This window comes from Lacerta agilis, chromosome 10, assembly GCF_009819535.1.
Source record: "Lacerta agilis isolate rLacAgi1 chromosome 10, rLacAgi1.pri, whole genome shotgun sequence".
In the NCBI taxonomy this organism is placed as follows: domain Eukaryota; kingdom Metazoa; phylum Chordata; class Lepidosauria; order Squamata; family Lacertidae; genus Lacerta; species Lacerta agilis.
Window position 1 is genome coordinate 59,829,926 of NC_046321.1, and position 17,791 is coordinate 59,847,716.

The window sequence follows — 17,791 nt, forward strand, 5'->3', positions numbered from 1 at the left end:
ATTGATTCGTATGCTGTTGGTGGATTTTTTGTCATTCTCTTGTTGGGCTGTTGGGCTGTGTATTAGTTAATGTTTAATAGATTATTGTATTTTAACATTCTGTTGGAAGCTGCCCAGAGTGGCTGGGGAAACCCAGCCAGATGGGCGGGGGTATAAATTATTATTATTATTATTATTATTATTATTATTATTATTATTATTATTATTATTAAATTTCTATACTGTCCTTCATCCAAAGATCACAGGGTGGTTTACCATAAAAAACACAGAAAATACATACCACAGTAACAAACAAAAACAATATCCCCTATAATAATATTAGCTAATATAAATAATTAGCTAATGTAAATAATATTAGCTATAATGCAAATATTAATGACAGACCTACAATTGGATATAGGGTTGCCATAATGTCCAGGAATTTCCTGGACATAGCCAGAATACCGCAGTTGGAAGCAGTAGGTGGACATTGCTAAAATGTCAGGGAAAATCCAGGTGACCCATGTTGGCACTGTCTTTCTTGGCGATTTTGCCATCCCTATTTAAGACACATAAAATACATTGCCATTCTGACCCCAGATAGCTGCTCTGGATCTCTAACGGATTTCACCGAGGGGGAAATTGCATCTTACAGTTGTATAGGATTACAGGGCCGGAAAAAATGGTGCTATTAATAAAACAGATTAATAAAATGGATTTTTTTGCAGACATGAAAAACTTCACTCAGCTGCAAATTTAATAAAGATGCATAGTTATCAACAATGATGTGATCCTTTCACTTCCCTTTACTTGAAAATTTTGGGCTCCTACAACCCAAGCACCAAACAGGGCGCAAGCATTCCCCAAAGGATACATTTTAACATTTCTTCCCCCAGCATGTCACCTCTGTGTTTGGTGTGCTGCTGTTACTTCTTCTGTGTGCATAAAGCCGACCAAATTCTACAAAAATACATCTGTCCGTCTGTGTGTCTATACTATTTAAAGCTTATTTTCTGGCAGACTGGCTCTCGGGTGTTTCCCCCTAGAACCTGCTCTCTTCAGGAAACATTCTCCCAAGTCCTCATTGTAAAAAGGGCAGCAGTGGAGGTAAATGCACCCCACTTTAAAACCTGGAATGATGGGGGAAAGCCATAGTCCAGTTACTAAGCAGTCTTCTTTCTTCTTCTCTTCTTTGGCGATCACTCGTAGCCGAGTAAGATTGTCTTCCATAAACAAGGTTTTAACAATGAGTCCGTAAGTGACAGTGGAGGCCAATTCAGGATTCACACGTCCTTCCACAGTGGGGACATTGGTTTCTGGGCAGGAGTTGATCACAGTGTGGAGTTGCCAAGCATGCCTTCCTTATACCACGTTTCTCTCTTGCGTCCTGAGTTCGAGTGTCTTCAAAGCCCATGACACCTTTGGTAAAGGCTGTTCTCCAACTGGAGCGCTCGCAGGCCAGTGTTTCCCAGTTGTCAGTGTTTATACTACATTTTTAAAGATTTGCCTTCAGATAGTCTTTAAACCTCTATTGTTGACCACCAGCATTACGCTTTCCATTTTGAAGTTTGGAATAGAGTAGTTGCTTTGGAAGACGATCATCAGGCATCCGCACCACATGACCAGTCCAACAAAGTTGATGTTGAAGAATCATTGCTCCAACACTGGTGATCTTTGCTTCTTCCAGTACACTGATATTAGTTCACCTGTCTTCCCAAGTGATGTGTAAAAATTTTCAGAGACACCATTGATGGAATCTTTCGAGGAGTTGGAGATGGCGTTTATAAGTGGTCCATGTTTCACAAGCATACAGTAAGGTTAGTAGTACAATAGCTCTGAAAACAAGCATTTTGATTTCCCTGCGAATGTCACAGTATAGCTTTCATGTTGCTCAGTTAGATAACTAGGCATACCTAGGCAGCAGCAACAATAACATAAATGAATGGCAACAAACACCTATGAATCAACATGCAAGGTGACTGGAAATATTTTAGACATTTCAGTCTAGAACACGACATCAATGAGATCTGTGCTGGATGTGCATTGCATTTCTGTCAGGGTGACCTTTTAAGCAATTAAGTTCTGTGAACTATAATCACAGTAATTCTAACCTTCCTTCTGTGCTTATTATAATACAGAGGTTTTCCTCTTGGAAGCATTAGAAAACATTAGCTAATTCAGTGTTTCACAAAGTGTGGAACACACCTCCTGTGGGCGCAAATGATACATAGGAGCAGGAATCCTTTGAGAACGTTGCATTTCAGCTTACATTTAAAAAAAAAAAAACAAAAACAAAAACAAGACTGCCAGGGTCTCTAAAAGATTGCTGTAGCACTTCTGCTAAAGTGGTCATTATGTTGATAAAAGTGTTTTAAGGGCTAGAACTTCAGATTTTATCAATGGACATCTTTCCAGTTCAAATATGCTAAGACATATGCCACAAGGCTTTTAAAAATCACACAGTGGTACCTCGGTCTACGAACAGCCCTGTTAATGATACGAACTTCGCAAAACCGGAAGTAGGTGTTCTGGTTAGCGAACTTTGCCTTGGAAGCCGAATGGAAGCCGAACAGTGGAAGGGCACCAGTCATGGGAGACCTCATTAGGGAAAGCGTGCTTTGGTTTAAGAACGCTTTGGTTTAAGAACAGACCTCCAGAACGGATTAAGTTCGTAAACCGACGTACCGCTGTATATCAAACCAGCCTTTGAAGGCGAAGGACATGGGATGACAGGAGTTGTCTGACAAAGCCCCTTCCGTCCGTAGAAAGGAGGGGGGGTTGCAGACTTGTCTTGCCCATTTAACCTTACTTATTGAGTCCTGTATCTTTATTTTACCACGGGAGGGGACATGCAACATCTGGATTTCTACAGGTTAACCACCCTTGGCATTTATGAAGCAATTCAGGTCTTTGATGCCCCAGATATTACAGTGGTACCTCTGGTTACGAACGGGATCTGTTCCAGAGCCCCGTTTGCAACCCATGATGTCCGTATCATGAAACGCCGCATCTGCGCATGTGCGCGACACGATTCGGCACTTCTGCGCATGCGTGTGACGTCATTTGACGCACCTGCGCATGCGTGAACCGCCGAACCCGGAAGTAACACATTTCGTTACTTCTGGGTCGCCGCAGTGCATAACCCAAACATATGCATCCCGCCGCATACGTAACACGAGGTATGACTGTATTTGACTATATATGTCTTTAGGCAGAATCAAAGTTATTCTGCCTCCTGGATACAGGATCTCAGGCATCAGAGAACTGGGTATCAACAAAAGCAGAGAGCACTGCAGTGTGTTTAAAGGGAATAGTTAATTGAAAATTTACAAGTCTGAACTGATCTAGCACACGGATCGGTAACCAAATTATACAGAATGGCATTGATTTTTGTGAAACTTTTCCTCGTGTAATGTATTTAGGAGTGTAGTGGCAGTCTCTAATACGGATTCAGCCAATATTCATTTCAAACTGAAAGGAAAATGATTTCATTCTTGTACAGTGAGGTTTGTTGAATTCATTTATGCCAAAATGAACTAGCAACATATCTTAAATTGTGCAAGAGCCAGACATTTTACATTCATAGCCTATTGATACAGTATTCCACTGCATTTCTGTTTTTATCTTTCCTTCTTTTGGTTTAGTTTCTTTCATCAGGTTTTCCCTTTATTTGGTGGGATTTGTTTTCGTTTTCCTTCCACTCGAAAAGCCAAATAATGCCTGCAGTTTGAAATGCTTTGAAATTCTCTCTTGAAGTCTGGGACTTGAAATACGTAAGCAGATTTCCTTCTTTTTTCTTTTTCTTGCAGTTCAAACTGTGTTTCAGACAGTGTTCCTTTTAGGAGTGTAAATACTTTGCAAACAATTGGAAACAAACGTTGGCGAGTTGGAAGAAATTTGTGGAGGGCTCTTCACATCTTTGAGAGCTTCTGTTGTTTTGGTTTATCCAAAAGGGAGAGAGAAAAAGAATGAATAATGTGCTACATTTAGTCATGGATTGGAACGTGGACAAAATAGCTACTCCGAGGGACGATTCATTTCCCACTATAGCACTGGATTAGGATTTTTTTGTGCCTCAGAATCAGATCTTAGCCCCAGTGCACTAATAAAGATTACAGCATCTGCCATTATATCTAAAATATAGAGCACCATTTCCAAATGCACTATACCTTAAAATGGCTAAATCCTGGGAATGAACAAAGTGGAATATCACTAAGAGGTTACAGGTAGGTAGCCGTGTTGGTCTGCCATAGTCAAAACAAAATTAAAAACAAAAAAATCCTTCCAGTAGCCCCTTAGAGACCAACTAAGTTTGTTCTCGGTATGAGCTTTCATGTGCATGCACACTTCTTCAGATACACTGAAACAGAATTCACCAGACCCTTATATATAGTGAGAGAGTGGGGAGGGGTATTACTCAGAAGGGTGGGAATGGGGGATCGGCTGATAGTTGTGGAAAACCTATGGACGACTGTTAACGACTGCAATTGGTCTTACAGGAAAAGGCAAGGGGTGAGATGGCTAAAGATAGCTTTGCCATGTATAATGAGATAAGAATCCAATGTCTTTGTTCAGACCAGGTCTTTCCATGGTTTTAAGTTTGCTAATGAGTTGCAATTCAGCAACTTCTCTTTCCAGTCTATTTCTGAAATTCCTTTGTAGTAAGACAGCTACTTTGAGATCTTGTATAGAATGTCCTGGGAGACTGAAGTGTTCTCCTACTGGTTTCTCTGTCTTGTGTTTCCTGATAACAGATTTATGTCCATTTATCCTTTGGCGTAGGGTTTGGCCTGTTTGTCCAATATAGAGAGCTGAAGGGCACTGTTGGCATTTGATTGCATACACAATGTTGGAAGATGAGCAATTAAATAGTCCTGAGATGGTATGTTTGATGTTGTTGGGACCAGTAATGGTGTTGTCCGGGTTTATGTGGCAGCAAAGTTGGCATCTGGGTTTATTGCAGGCTCTGGTACCAGTGTCCATGTTGAGTCCTGTTGTAGTATTATTGTGGGTGAGGAGCTGTTTGAGATTGGGTGGCTGTCTGTAGGCGATGTAGGGTCTTCCTCCCAGAGCTTGAGAAAGAGAACTGTCATTGTCTAGGAGAGGTTGTAGATCTCTGATGATGCGTTGTACTGTTTTAATTTGGGAGTTGTATGTGATTACTAGTGGTGTTCTGTTATTTTCTTTTTTGGGTCTGTCTTGCAGCAAGTTCTCTCTGGGTATCAGTCTGGCTCTGTTGATCTGTTGTTTAACTTCATCAGGTGGATATTTTAGTTCTAAAAAGGTTTGCTGTAGATCTCTTAGGTGAGAGTCTCTGTCTGTAGAGTTGGAACAGATCTGTTCATAAAAGATCTCAAAGTAGCTGTCTTAATACAAAGACTGGTGACTTCTGTTTCAGTGTATCGGAAGAAGTGTGCATGCACACAAAAGCTCATACCAAGAACAAACTTAGTTGGTCTCTAAGGTGCTACTGGAAGGATATTTTTTATTTTGTTATTTTGTTATCACTAAGAAGGACACTGTTTCCTCTCATTATCTACTTGTGCATTTCCTAGAGGTATCACTTTGGTTGTTCCTGGTACAGAGGTACCTTGGTTCTCAAATTTAATCCATTCCAGAAGTCCATTCCAAAACCAAAGCGTTCCAAAACCAAGGTGTGCTTTCCCAAAGAAAGTAAAGCAAAATGAATTGATCCATTCCAGACTTTTAAAAACAACCCCTAAAACAGTAATTTAACATGAATTTTACTATCCAACAAGACCGCTGACCCACAAAATAAAAGCAACAATCAATGTATTGTACTATAAAATAAATAAGACAGTATCGTAGATGATATTTTTTTTTAAAAAAAGTGCACTGATCATTGTTTGGATGAGGGGCTTTTATTCATTTCTACAGTCAATCAATCAATTAATCAATCAGTAGCTGAACTGGTTTCCACACAGACACAAAAACAAGTCACAAAAACGAAGTCACAAACCATAGTCACAAGTCAGTCCCATAAAACAAAGAACAAGTCACAGTCAAAAAGCCGGAAAAGCCACACAGACAAAAACGCAAAAATTTAGCAAAAACAAAAGCTCCAAATATCACCTCTGTGTTGTGTGGGTATCGGTACTCCACAGCCGACTCCCTCGGCCAGGATGAGTGCCGCAACCCCAGAGTCGGACACGACTGGACCTAATGGTCAGGGGTCCCTTTACCTTTACTTTATCATGTCCCAAAAAGCCTTTGCCTTCCTGCAGGTCAACCACATAATGGTAAAATGGCCCCTCAAATGCTTTCTTTTCTAACAGTCTCAGGTACAATCCCTACCATTCCAGATAAGAGCTGGGAAATGCTCCTATATTAAACCTGTGGAGAGCTGCTTCCAGTCAATGAAGCAGTGCTGAGCTAGTTTGCCAATGTTCTGACTCAGTATAAAGAAGCTTCATTTGAAGTATATGCAATCAGTCATTGCTTGAGAAACCCACACAGTTGTTCTTTGTGTGTTTGGAACAGGAGACCTTGATGTAATCAGGCTAAAAGATTTGAAAGAGAGTGTGTGTGTTTTTTTTAGCTAACTCCAAAAGGATCACTCATACTTTCCATGCCCTTTACCAGGACTGAAAGCTGCATTTAGTATACACAGTAGAATTACACTAGGGATGAATTTGACCATATGTCTTTGGCTGTTCTGCAGGCAGCCCCTCTGGTATTGTATAAATATTATATGTTACAGGATACAGTTCAATGCTCCTTCGGTTTTCATAAGAAAAAGATGTCAGAATCCAACAGCCTTGGGTTTCAACCCCCTTCTTTTTGTTAGTTAGTTAGCCAACAAACAACATTTTAAGAATATATATAATTGAATGTATAGGCTGTAAAATATCACGGGGGATTCACTGAAAGATTACACTTCAGTGACCTTCATATCACACACGCCGCATAGTTTGGGAAGAAAGTTAAGGTGATAAATATTTCAATATTCCCAAGTTACCGTTATTGCTTTGAGTTCCTTCCACTTATATAGATCTGGTTATTAGCATTCAAAGAGGTAAGGACTCAAGGAAGGTCCAAATCAAGTCCCAAGGGTATTGCATTTCCATTTCCTATTATTATTATTATTATTATTATTATTATTATTATTATTATTATTACTTTAGGATCAACAGGTATCTTATGTGTTTAAAGACTATTTCCCTATTTTGTCATACTTACTTAACACCCACCTAGAAGCCCTTCAGAAGCCTTGTATGCAAATATGCATGCCATTAACTTTTAAAAAATAATAATGTGGATTACAGTTCATGTTTCCCTGTCATGTATAGCATATTAAATCTCATAGGGTGTCTTAAAGCCATTGTTACATGTTTTCCCATTGCCATACTGGTAAAAAGGTTAGTCTCATATGCATTTCAACTTTGGCCATCTACTGCACAATATTGTTAGCATACTTGAAATCTGTGGTTCATGCAGTTTGAATGCCTGATTATCATCTTCCAAAGCAACTACTCAATTCCCAACTTAAGAATGGAAAGCAAAATACCGGTGGACAACAAAAGAGATTTAGAAATGCTCTCAAGGGAAACATTTTTTAAAAATGCAGCATAAGCACAGATAATTGAGAATCACTGACTTGCAAGCACTCCACTTGGAGAATAGCCTCAACCAAAGGTGTCATGGACTTTGAAGAAGCACAAACTCGGGACAAAAGGGAGAGATGAGCTACAAGGAAGGCACGTTTGCCAAATCTTCACCATGATCAACTCCTGCCCAGAAAGCTATGTCCCCTCTGTGGAAGGACGTGTGGATCCAGAATTGGCCTCCACAGCCACTTGTGGACACACCACTAAGACCATGTTCATGGAAGACAATCTTACTCGGCTACGAGGGATCACCAAAGAAGAAGACTTGGAAGTCCCTGCTTGGCCAAAGCACTCAAGGTATTTTGAGGGAAGAAAATACAGTGTTACCTCGGGTTAAGAACTTAATTCGTTCTGGAGGTCTGTTCTTAACCTGAAACTGTTCTTAACCTGAGGTACCACTTTGGCTAATGGGGCCTCCCACTGCTGCCGTGTGATTTCTGTTCTCATCCTGAAGCAAAGTTCTAAACCCAAGGTACGATTTCTGGGTTAGCGGAGTCTGTAACCTGAAGCGTCTGTAACCCGAGGTACCATAAGACAGAAAAAGGGAGGAAGAGTTTTGATATGATGAGCACATTTTTCCAGACATCTCTACTTTTAATGTGCTGCATGCTACACTTACAGCTTCCCCCCCCCTCCAGTCTCTACCTGAATATAAATGTCACTCAACTAACAATAAGGAGTACTGTTGCATATATATATATATATAAATTACTGGTACAGCTCTATTTATTCAAAGGGGGAATAGAAAGCAGAAATATTCTAAGACAGAAATTGCTCTGTATCCAATTAAATAAGTCGACCTGGAGGCAAGGTGTATTCATTCCTACAGAGGAGGATCTCACAAGGGCTATAAAATGGATAAGCTTTTGTAATATCTACTTCAGACTTTAATTTCCCTCCCTAGAAGCAGAGGCAGTGCTTCCATGTGTTCCATGAATACCTGTTGTCAGGTTTTGCAGGACTCTTGGGCCCTTTCCCACCCATGGATAAAGAGCTGATTGGAAATCCTTACCAGTACAAGAAAATGAAGCAATGATTACAGATACCACTCTTTTGTTGAAAACAAGAAATGATCATGCTAAGTGGAAAAACACTGCAGTTTTTTCTAGGTATCCTACAAACAGTAAAGAGAGAGAGAGAGAGAGAGAGAGAGAGAGAGAGAGAGAGAGAGAGGTGGAAATAAAAAAGAAAGCGGGAAAATCTGCAACTGAAAAAAAAAAGGATTATTCTGTGACGTTTTCTACCAGCGTGTATGTTGCATTTTCCCTTACCTGCTTATCAGCTGAGGAGAGATCACAGATCAATGTGATACCTGGAGAGGATTCATACTGCATCTGCATCAGTGCACTGGGATGGACAGAGAGTTTCATTCATTGCTGCCCAACCAGCCTGTAGAGTAATTAAGGAGTATTGGGAAACAATATGGAATGAGCTGAAAAAAATATTTAGAATAACATTTCCCAAGAATCTAGAAGCCTTTTTTTGGGAATATCAATGATTGAGGTCCCCCAAAGTTTGTTTTTTAATTGTTTGTGTATGCGACTACCGCAGCTCGGACTTTACTTGCACAAAAATGGAGAACAGATGCAGTGCCGATGAAGAAGGAGTGGCACCCTAAAATGTTGGAATATGCAAAATTAGCATGTCTGACAAGCAGGATAAGAGATCAAGATGATAAAATATATTTCAAACACAATTCAAAGTGTTGGTGCTGACCTTTAAACCCCTCAACGGCCTTGGCCCAGTATAGCTGAAGGAGCGTTTCCACTCCCATCGTTCAGCCCAATCACTGAGGTCCACCGCCGAGGGCCTTCTGGCGGTTCCCTCACTTCGAGAAGCAAAGTTACAGGGAACCAGGCAGAGGGCCTTCTCGGTAGTGGCACCCGCCCTGTGGAACTCCCTCCCATCAGATGTCAAGGAGATAAATAGCTGACTTTTAGAAGACACTTAAAGGCATCCCTGTTTAGGGAAGTTTTTTTAAAAAAAATGACTGATGTTTTATTGTATTTTTAATCTCCTGTTGGAAGCCGCCCAGAGTGGCTGGGGAAACCCAGCCAGATGGGCGGGGTATAAGTATTATTATTATTATTAGGTTTGGGAAATAATTATAGAACGTGTGAAGAATCAGTATAAACAGGTGAAAAGATCTGCAAGACTTGAGTAGATTCTGCAGCATAAGATAAAACAAGAGTTAAAGTGGAAGAAGAGGAGGAGGAGGAGGAATAGGAAAGCAAAAGGAACCAGGAAAGGAAGGGATGTCCTTGTTATTTTTCTCTTTGTGTGGAATTGTATGTATGTCTAATCTTGAATATGTATGAGAAACGTAAATAAATAAATTTTAAAAAAATCAAACATCACTGCCCACCCCAGCACTACCGTATATAATTTTGTTTTTGTCTTTGTCCCCCCCCCTTTTTTGTGGGGACCAGAAAAGCCCTTCTGGGTGGGTGGGTACATCAGGCTTTCTGTCCTGGTATAATAGCTAAAACAGGTTACTGGACAAGCCTGCCTTCCTGAAATATATATTCATTATTTACACTCATTTGTAAACATTATTTCCCTAATGTTTAATATGTTGCTTATGAAGCTAATGAACCAAAACATGAGAGGACAAACATCAGTCCTTGGATGTTAAGTATCTTGTTGCTGAAACTGCATCTTTTACACTGAACCTTTAACAACGATCGATACTGACATTAGGAGGAAAAATTCTACAGGAAACTTATAGCCAGCAAGAAATCAGGTCACCTTCTCAACAAGCTGCCACAGGATAAGACACATGACTGTCAGGATTTGGGTTGGCGTGGTGGGGGAGGACGCTGTGATCATAAGCTGCATGGTGAGCTTTGCAATTTTCAGGTGGGAATGTCTTGATGGAACGCTGCTTGTCCCAGGCCCAGGGCATTCGAGTTTATGTCTTGTTTATACGTTATATATCTCTGTGGGTTAAACCACAGAGCTTGGGCTTGCTGATCAGAAGGTCAGCGGTTCGAATCCCCGTGACAGGGTGAGCTCCCGTTGCTCGGTCCCAGTTCCTGCCCAACTAGCAGTTTGAAAGCACGTCAAAGTGCAAGTAGATAAATAGGTACCACTCCAGCGGGAAGGTAAACTGCATTTCCATGTGCTGCTCTGGTTCACCAGAAGTGGCTTTGTCATGCTGGCCACATGACCCGGAAGCTGTACACCAGCTCCCTCGGCCAATAATGCGAGATGAGCACTGCAACCCCAGAGTCGGACACGACTGGACCTAATGGTCAGGGGTCCCTTTACCTTTACCTATATCTTCTATACTAATAGTGGCTCATTCTCTAAGTGCCCATCCTTATCTGTGTAGCCAAAACAGTGACACCCTAATACAAGGAGGATGTGTCAGCATGCTTAAGGGAACTCCAAAGTTTGCAGAAGCACAAAAAAATTACGTTCAAAAAAGATAAAGTGGCAAAGCACCCCCAAACCCATCCAAAACTGAGCATGCTAAGCAACCAGGAAATGTTGATTGACTGTTGGGGGAAAGGAAACTGGGTATGTGTATGTGGGTATTGACAATGGAATGAAGTATCCCGGGAAAGATCATAGCCGGCTGGTTAGAATCCTGAACATCACACAGTGACATTTTGTTGCAGGTCTCACTTTGGATGCCTGACTCTAGGCAGATCCATAGTACATTTATATTTTTCCCGCATGATGTCTGGTGTTACGGTTGCTATGTCTAGCATGTCCTTTAAAATGGCAAATATTATTCGCCCAAGGAGGATATGGGTCAGAGCAGTCACAAGACTATGTTCCACCCTGTGAATACAGCTTTGAATAGTGAGCACTGTCGTCTGTGGCAGTTCTTTGATTTGGGCAGTCAGTAAGGACTATGAATTTGGTAGCAACCACAAATGAGAGATCTTTGTAGCCCCACGCCTATATGCTTCCATGACCATTATCCTCTTCAGTCCTGGCACAAGGCAGCGGAACAGTAACGGAGAGTAGTAGCTGGGGATAGAGCATATGGGGAAAATACCCATGTCTCAATAAAGTCATAGTAGGCATGTCTTAAAATGACTTCTAAGCTCACAGAGGTAGAAGAGGAAATCATAGCACATATATTTGTGGCACAATGGTAGGGTCTGTGAAGAGCAGAATTCTATAGCCAACTAATTCTACTCCAGAGCAACCAACGTGGAGAACCTCTGTTCTTACCAGGGTATGTCCTAGTCCAGGCATCCCCAACCTATGGCCCTCCAGATGTTTTGGCCTACAACTCCCATGGTCCCTAGCTAACAGGACCAGTGGCCAGAGATGATGGGAATTGTAGCCCAAAACATCTGGAGGGCCAAAGGTTGGGGGTGCCTGTCCTAGACCATGGTTCCCCAAACACAAGTCCCCAGCTGTTTTGGACTACAACTCCTATCACCCCTAGCTAGCAGGACCGGTGATCAGGAATGATGGGAATTTTAGTCCAAAAACAGCTGGAGACCCAAGTTTGGAAAACTCTGCCCTAGACCGTACTGAAGCGAGGGTGAGGGCAGGCACCATAAATCCTGGCCCAACACCTGCTGCTGAGAAGCAACATCCTACAATTAGTACAAGGGAATCTTTCTTCTCCTGCACCCCATTAACATATTGAAATATAAGCAAGTAGTGGCATTCAGCCCTGTTGCTCATGCTGCCATTTCTATAAGCCCAAGAAGAACCATCTCCATCTACAGGGCTGGACCTGCCAAGCATCGGAGAAACTGCTTCAGTGGCACCAAGAGGTGTTGATATAGATGGAGGCAGGAATTGGTGCCTGGTGATGCAGAAAAAATTGAGGGAGCACTTTTTGGTCTCCACTTGGAGGAGAAATATCTATGGAGCCAGCACTGACAATTTACACACACGTAATAGTGCTCACGTTCCAGAACACAGTGTAGACAACCAGGACTAACCAAATAAGGTCAGAATATATTTGTTGGCGGCAGGATGAAGTCAAAAGTTAAAGGATACTGGAAGATATGTTGAAGGTGGTTTTTGTTTTGTTTTTCAAGTCAATGGTTTGGAGTTCATGTAACTTCTCCACTGGACTGGAGATCTTTGAAGTCCCACTGATTGCAACTTTGCCTGGGTTATTTTACTTATTCATTCCAATACATTCTCCACTTTGTCCCCAAGAGGACTCAAGCAAGTGAGGTATGACAGAAGACATGACAGTGTGAAAGTCTTGTTTCAAAACCCATTCAAGTCAGAGTGGCTAGTTTGGTCCAGTGTGATTTTTATTTCTCCATACACAGTAACTTGTTCTTAACCCAACAAAAACCATCCCTTAATTTTTGGAGGCTATGTTACTAAGCACCACTGGAAAGTCTCAGCATGCCAAATAAATTTAAAATAGTATGAAAAGATAGCACACAAGAAAATTATTAGCTGTCACTTTTTCCTCTAAAGAGCAATTGCCAATGCTTAGAAAAACAGCCACAGAATTGTCAGTGGAATAATAGGAACTGTCTCCATCCCAACCCTTCTTTAAATAAACAGCTCTGGCTACACTAATCACATTTTACAATTAATATTGAATTCCTCGTTTAGACCTTAAGTCTCCTCTGATTTTTTAAGCCAATGATCCAGTTCCTTGCCATTCTTTTTCTCTCTCCCAAAAATAAAAAGTAGGAGGGAAGAAAGGGAAGGAGAGCCTTTACAACAGTAAACTGGTATTAATCACAATTACAAGCAGTAATATGAGATTACAATTTTTAATCAATCATGCAATTCCGTGTAAAGCTCACTAATGTTAGGACCACTAGAGTGGACAGCCATCTGTGCTTCTGCAAAATTAGAAATATGATGGATTATTGCTAGGGGTCATTTAAAGTTTGGGTCGTGAATACAAATCATTTAAAAATGTGTCAGCTTTTTTTAAAGTGCGTATTTGTGTGTGCATGCATGCACACACACACATACACACATACTGCATGAAATTATTGTTCAGCTCACTTAGTTGCTCATATATCAGTTAAAAAAAAAGAAAAGCATATTAATTTTGGTATGGAGGGAATACAAACCCTTTAGTGATTGATAATTCATGTGAGTTGAACAATATCCTGTCAACATTACATACCAATCAACCTTTAGGATAAGAAACAGTACTAGACACAGTGGTCCAGTTTCTGTCAATAACAATATTTTCTGCTAAAACCAGTAGACACAATGTATAGCTTGGAAAGCTTTGGTCATTGAAACATGTCTTACTAAAGGCATTTTGCCACCCTAGGCAAATTTAAATTCTCCAAACAGCCTAAACATAGCAGACTAACAGAATAATCCTTTAAGTGCTTTACTTAGAAGTAAGCTCCACTGAATTCAGTGCAACTTACCCCCGAGATGAGAGTTCTAGTCTTCATGATCAGGAGTCATACAATTTTTATTGCTGTTATTTAGTGTCTTGATAACCACTCTGAATACAGTTTTACTGTGGAAAGGCGGTACATCAGTATACTTGACTGATTGATTTTTCATGTTAATTTTTATTGTCAGACTGTTGTTTGCTCCCTTCCCTTTACAATTATGCCTATGCCCTGAGCAATGGATGAATTTGGAACTCATTTCAATCACATTACCAAGCTCAGCTGCCACTAAGTTACCTTTGAACATCTCTGAAAAAGTACAGGCTCGTGTCCATTGGATTTTGTGTTCTGGGGTGCTTTTCCATGACTTTTTTGTGTCTGTGGTTGGGCTAGCCCTGCAAGAAATAAGGTAACTTATTTTGAATTTTAAGGACTGCTGTTCTCCTGGCTTGAACCAAACATGTGAAATTCAAAGACATCATCAACATCAACATCATCTTTGTATACTGCCCTTCGTCTGAAGATCACAGGGCAGTTCACAACACAAAACACAAAATACATAATAATATTAAAAACAACCCAATAGTCCCCTCCCATAAACACATTTAAAAGGCCATAGAATATCTTTCGTCTTCTTCTATGGCCTTTTAAATTTGTTTATGGGAGGGGATTATTAGGTTGTTTTTATTATTATTATTGTGGACAAAAGATATAAAATTCACCTCTAATTATGAATTAAAAGAAAATATATATAAGATGCAATACCGATGGTATTTAACACCAGTGAGATTGTCCAAGATGTACAAGGGGAGCAACAACATTTGTTGGAGATGCAACAAAGAGCTGGGTTCATTTATGCATGTCTGGTGGAACTGCAAAGAAATAAAAAAAATGGGGGGGGATATATAATGAAATTAAGAAAATAGTTAAATACTCCTTCAAAAAAAACCCGAAATATTCTTACTAGGAATCCTGGGTGATGAAATAAAAGAAAAGGACAAATGTGTAATAATGTATGCCACAACAACAGCGAGACTTCTGATCGCAAAAAAATTGGAAGAGTACAACAATACCAAATATGGAAGATTGGCAAATAAAATTAATAGGATATCAGAATAGGGCCAGGAAAATAGGAGAAGTCAAAGGAGCAACAGAACAGGCAATAGAAAGAGATTGGGAACCTTTCAAAAACTATATAAGAAATAAAGTGGAAAGAGCCAACCTTCTAATAGCTGTATAAGTGGGCCCAAAAAATAAAGTTAAATAAGGAGTAAAAATCAAATCAGGTATACAAACGATATAGTTATACAAACTGCAATATTGATCAGCCAAAGACCTGGTTATAGAGAAATGTTTTTGCTTGCCACTTAAAGATATACAATGAAGGTACCAGTGAGCCTTTCAGGGGAGAGAAATCCCTTTCCTCCCCTTTAGGAAGGAGGGGGAGTTGCAATCATCACGAGCCCAGCACGTGCGCAGGGGATAGTGGCATCCCCTGCGCCCACTGGCTGAGCCCTGGGCACGGTGCCCAGCCTGCTGACCAACTGGCTCAGCTGTTGGGTGTGGCCGGCTCTATTTAAGCCGGTGCGCGTCCAGGGCTCAGCCTACTCCTTCCTGCTCCCCTCAGCGCGATTTCCCACCCTCCCACCCTCTAGGCAGCGCCCCCTAGCACCCCGTTAGGCAGGTTCGCTATGACCTTGCTATGGACCTCGGTTGGTCGCCGTTAAGGGGCCTGGTAGGAATTTTCCCACTTGGCAAATTGGCTTCCGCTTGGTGGTTTTCGCCTACCTCGTAGCAACTCGTCACAACTTTGGTTTGGCGGTTAGGCATTGGATTATCCCAGTTAGGATCTCGGTGGGGGGGCGGAGGTTCAGCCACCACCTCCCCCCAAGGCTCTGAAGGGTACGTCAGTAAATGAGTCGGGGGGGGGCGTGTCCCTGTCCGAAGCCACGGTGGGTGAGGGCCAAAGGCACGCCCCAATCCGGTGATCACTGGGTGAGGCCCTAGCTGATGTGCAGCAGCAGGGTCCCTCACCTATCGGTGGTTAACCCTTCCCGGACTGCCAGCACGACGTGCTGGAGTCGGATATTTGTTAGTTAGTTCCAATGCCTAAGCCAATACCGCTCAAATTCCATAACCAATAAAGTTGTGGCCTTTTATGCCCATTAACCTTATTTCCGGTGTCCTGTGTCGTCATTTCACCTCGGGAGGGATCGGGTATTGATATGCAATTCCACAAGCGGTGAGCCACCACAGAAAAGGCCTATCCTCATGTTGCCACACTCTGGGCCTCTCATGGAGGGGGCACACAAAGAAGGGCCTCAGATGGTGATCACAGTGTCTGGGTTGGTTCATATGGAGAGGCGCGGACCTTGAGGTATTGAGCCATTTAAGGCTTTATAACTCAAAACCAGCACTTTTAATCGGGCCCAATAGTCCAGTAGTGTGATATAAAATATTTAGTTTGAACAGCTATCTTCAAATACAAAAGCCAGGTCCCAAAGAACCCCGTATGTAAACCATATGTTTAACCAAAAAAAAAATCGCACAATACAAATAAAGTGCAGACTATGCCATTGGGTGCAGATCCCAGCATCCTGAGAATCTTGCATTTAAGAAAAAGAAAATATTTAGCCTTTTGACATGCAAAGTTAAAGTTGGGAGTAAGCCCCCTTCAGCTCACTTGGACCTACTTTGAGTAAACATGCATGAAATTGTACTGCCACTTAATCACACTTTAGTCCCATTAATTTCCATGAGACGTGAGGTAATCATTACTCATGTTCATGGCGAAAGTATGAGTAACAAACAGCACAAACCTAACCAGGTCTGATGGAAGTTAATCCTATTGAATACAGTGAGGCTTACTCCCAGGGGAGTGGGATTGGATCACCCTTACTCTGGCCTCAACCCTTATACCTGAAAGTGGTTTGTTAAGGCCTGCTGAAAGCTCAGATATCACAGACTTGGTTGAATATTATTCCCTCTCTTTGGAGAAGAGATTTCAGTACCATGGATAGCTCCTTGAAACTCCTGAAGACCCAGCAGTCATAATAAAAAATGCTGAGGTTTTAAAGAACAGATTGTGTGGTGCTTAGGTTAAAAAGGGGGGGGGGGGGTGTTATCCTCAATATTAAGGCTGTGTTAGGATATTGTATGAGTGGAAATGTTTTGGTTTTCTAAATTAAAATGCCGTATAAAAGATGGTTTGAACATTTATGTTGTGATTGCTGACTTGCGATTTATGAAAAGTCTGAAATGTATTGTTTTGTCACATCCAGGAAGTTGTAGTCCAACATATTTTTTTTTTGGGGGGGTGTCAGAAGACTAATATGTTACATTATCCTAATATTGTTCTCTCTTGGCCACACCTGGAAAAAACTTGCCACTTTCCTTTCCTTTCTGCTACTGTTGTTATCTACCCTGTTTACCCCTATTTGGAATTAGCAACATCTGTAGACACTAAACTCCTTTGGGTTCATTATTTGCTTTTTAAAAATGATCCTTGAAATTCCTCAAATGATAAGCTGTTAGGAAAACAAGGACTCTCTGTAGGTTCATTGTTTTTGCTCGGTGCTTACATGTCAGCCCCCTTGGGAGAGGGAGACAATAATCTATAGATCACCTTGAACAAGTTAAGCTTTAACTTTCTTCTCTCCTTGGCTTATATTGATCACAGTTCAGGATGTTCTTTTATCTAAAATGCTAACGGCTTCTGTTCGCATCACAGAGGACCAGAGCCAATATCCTTCAATAAAGGATGACCTCTTGGTAACTAAGGCTGAAATCCTATATGCACTTACCTGGGAGTAAGCCACATTGAACACAACCTGATTTGCTTCTGAGCAGGCATAGAAGTCCTATGAACTTACAGAT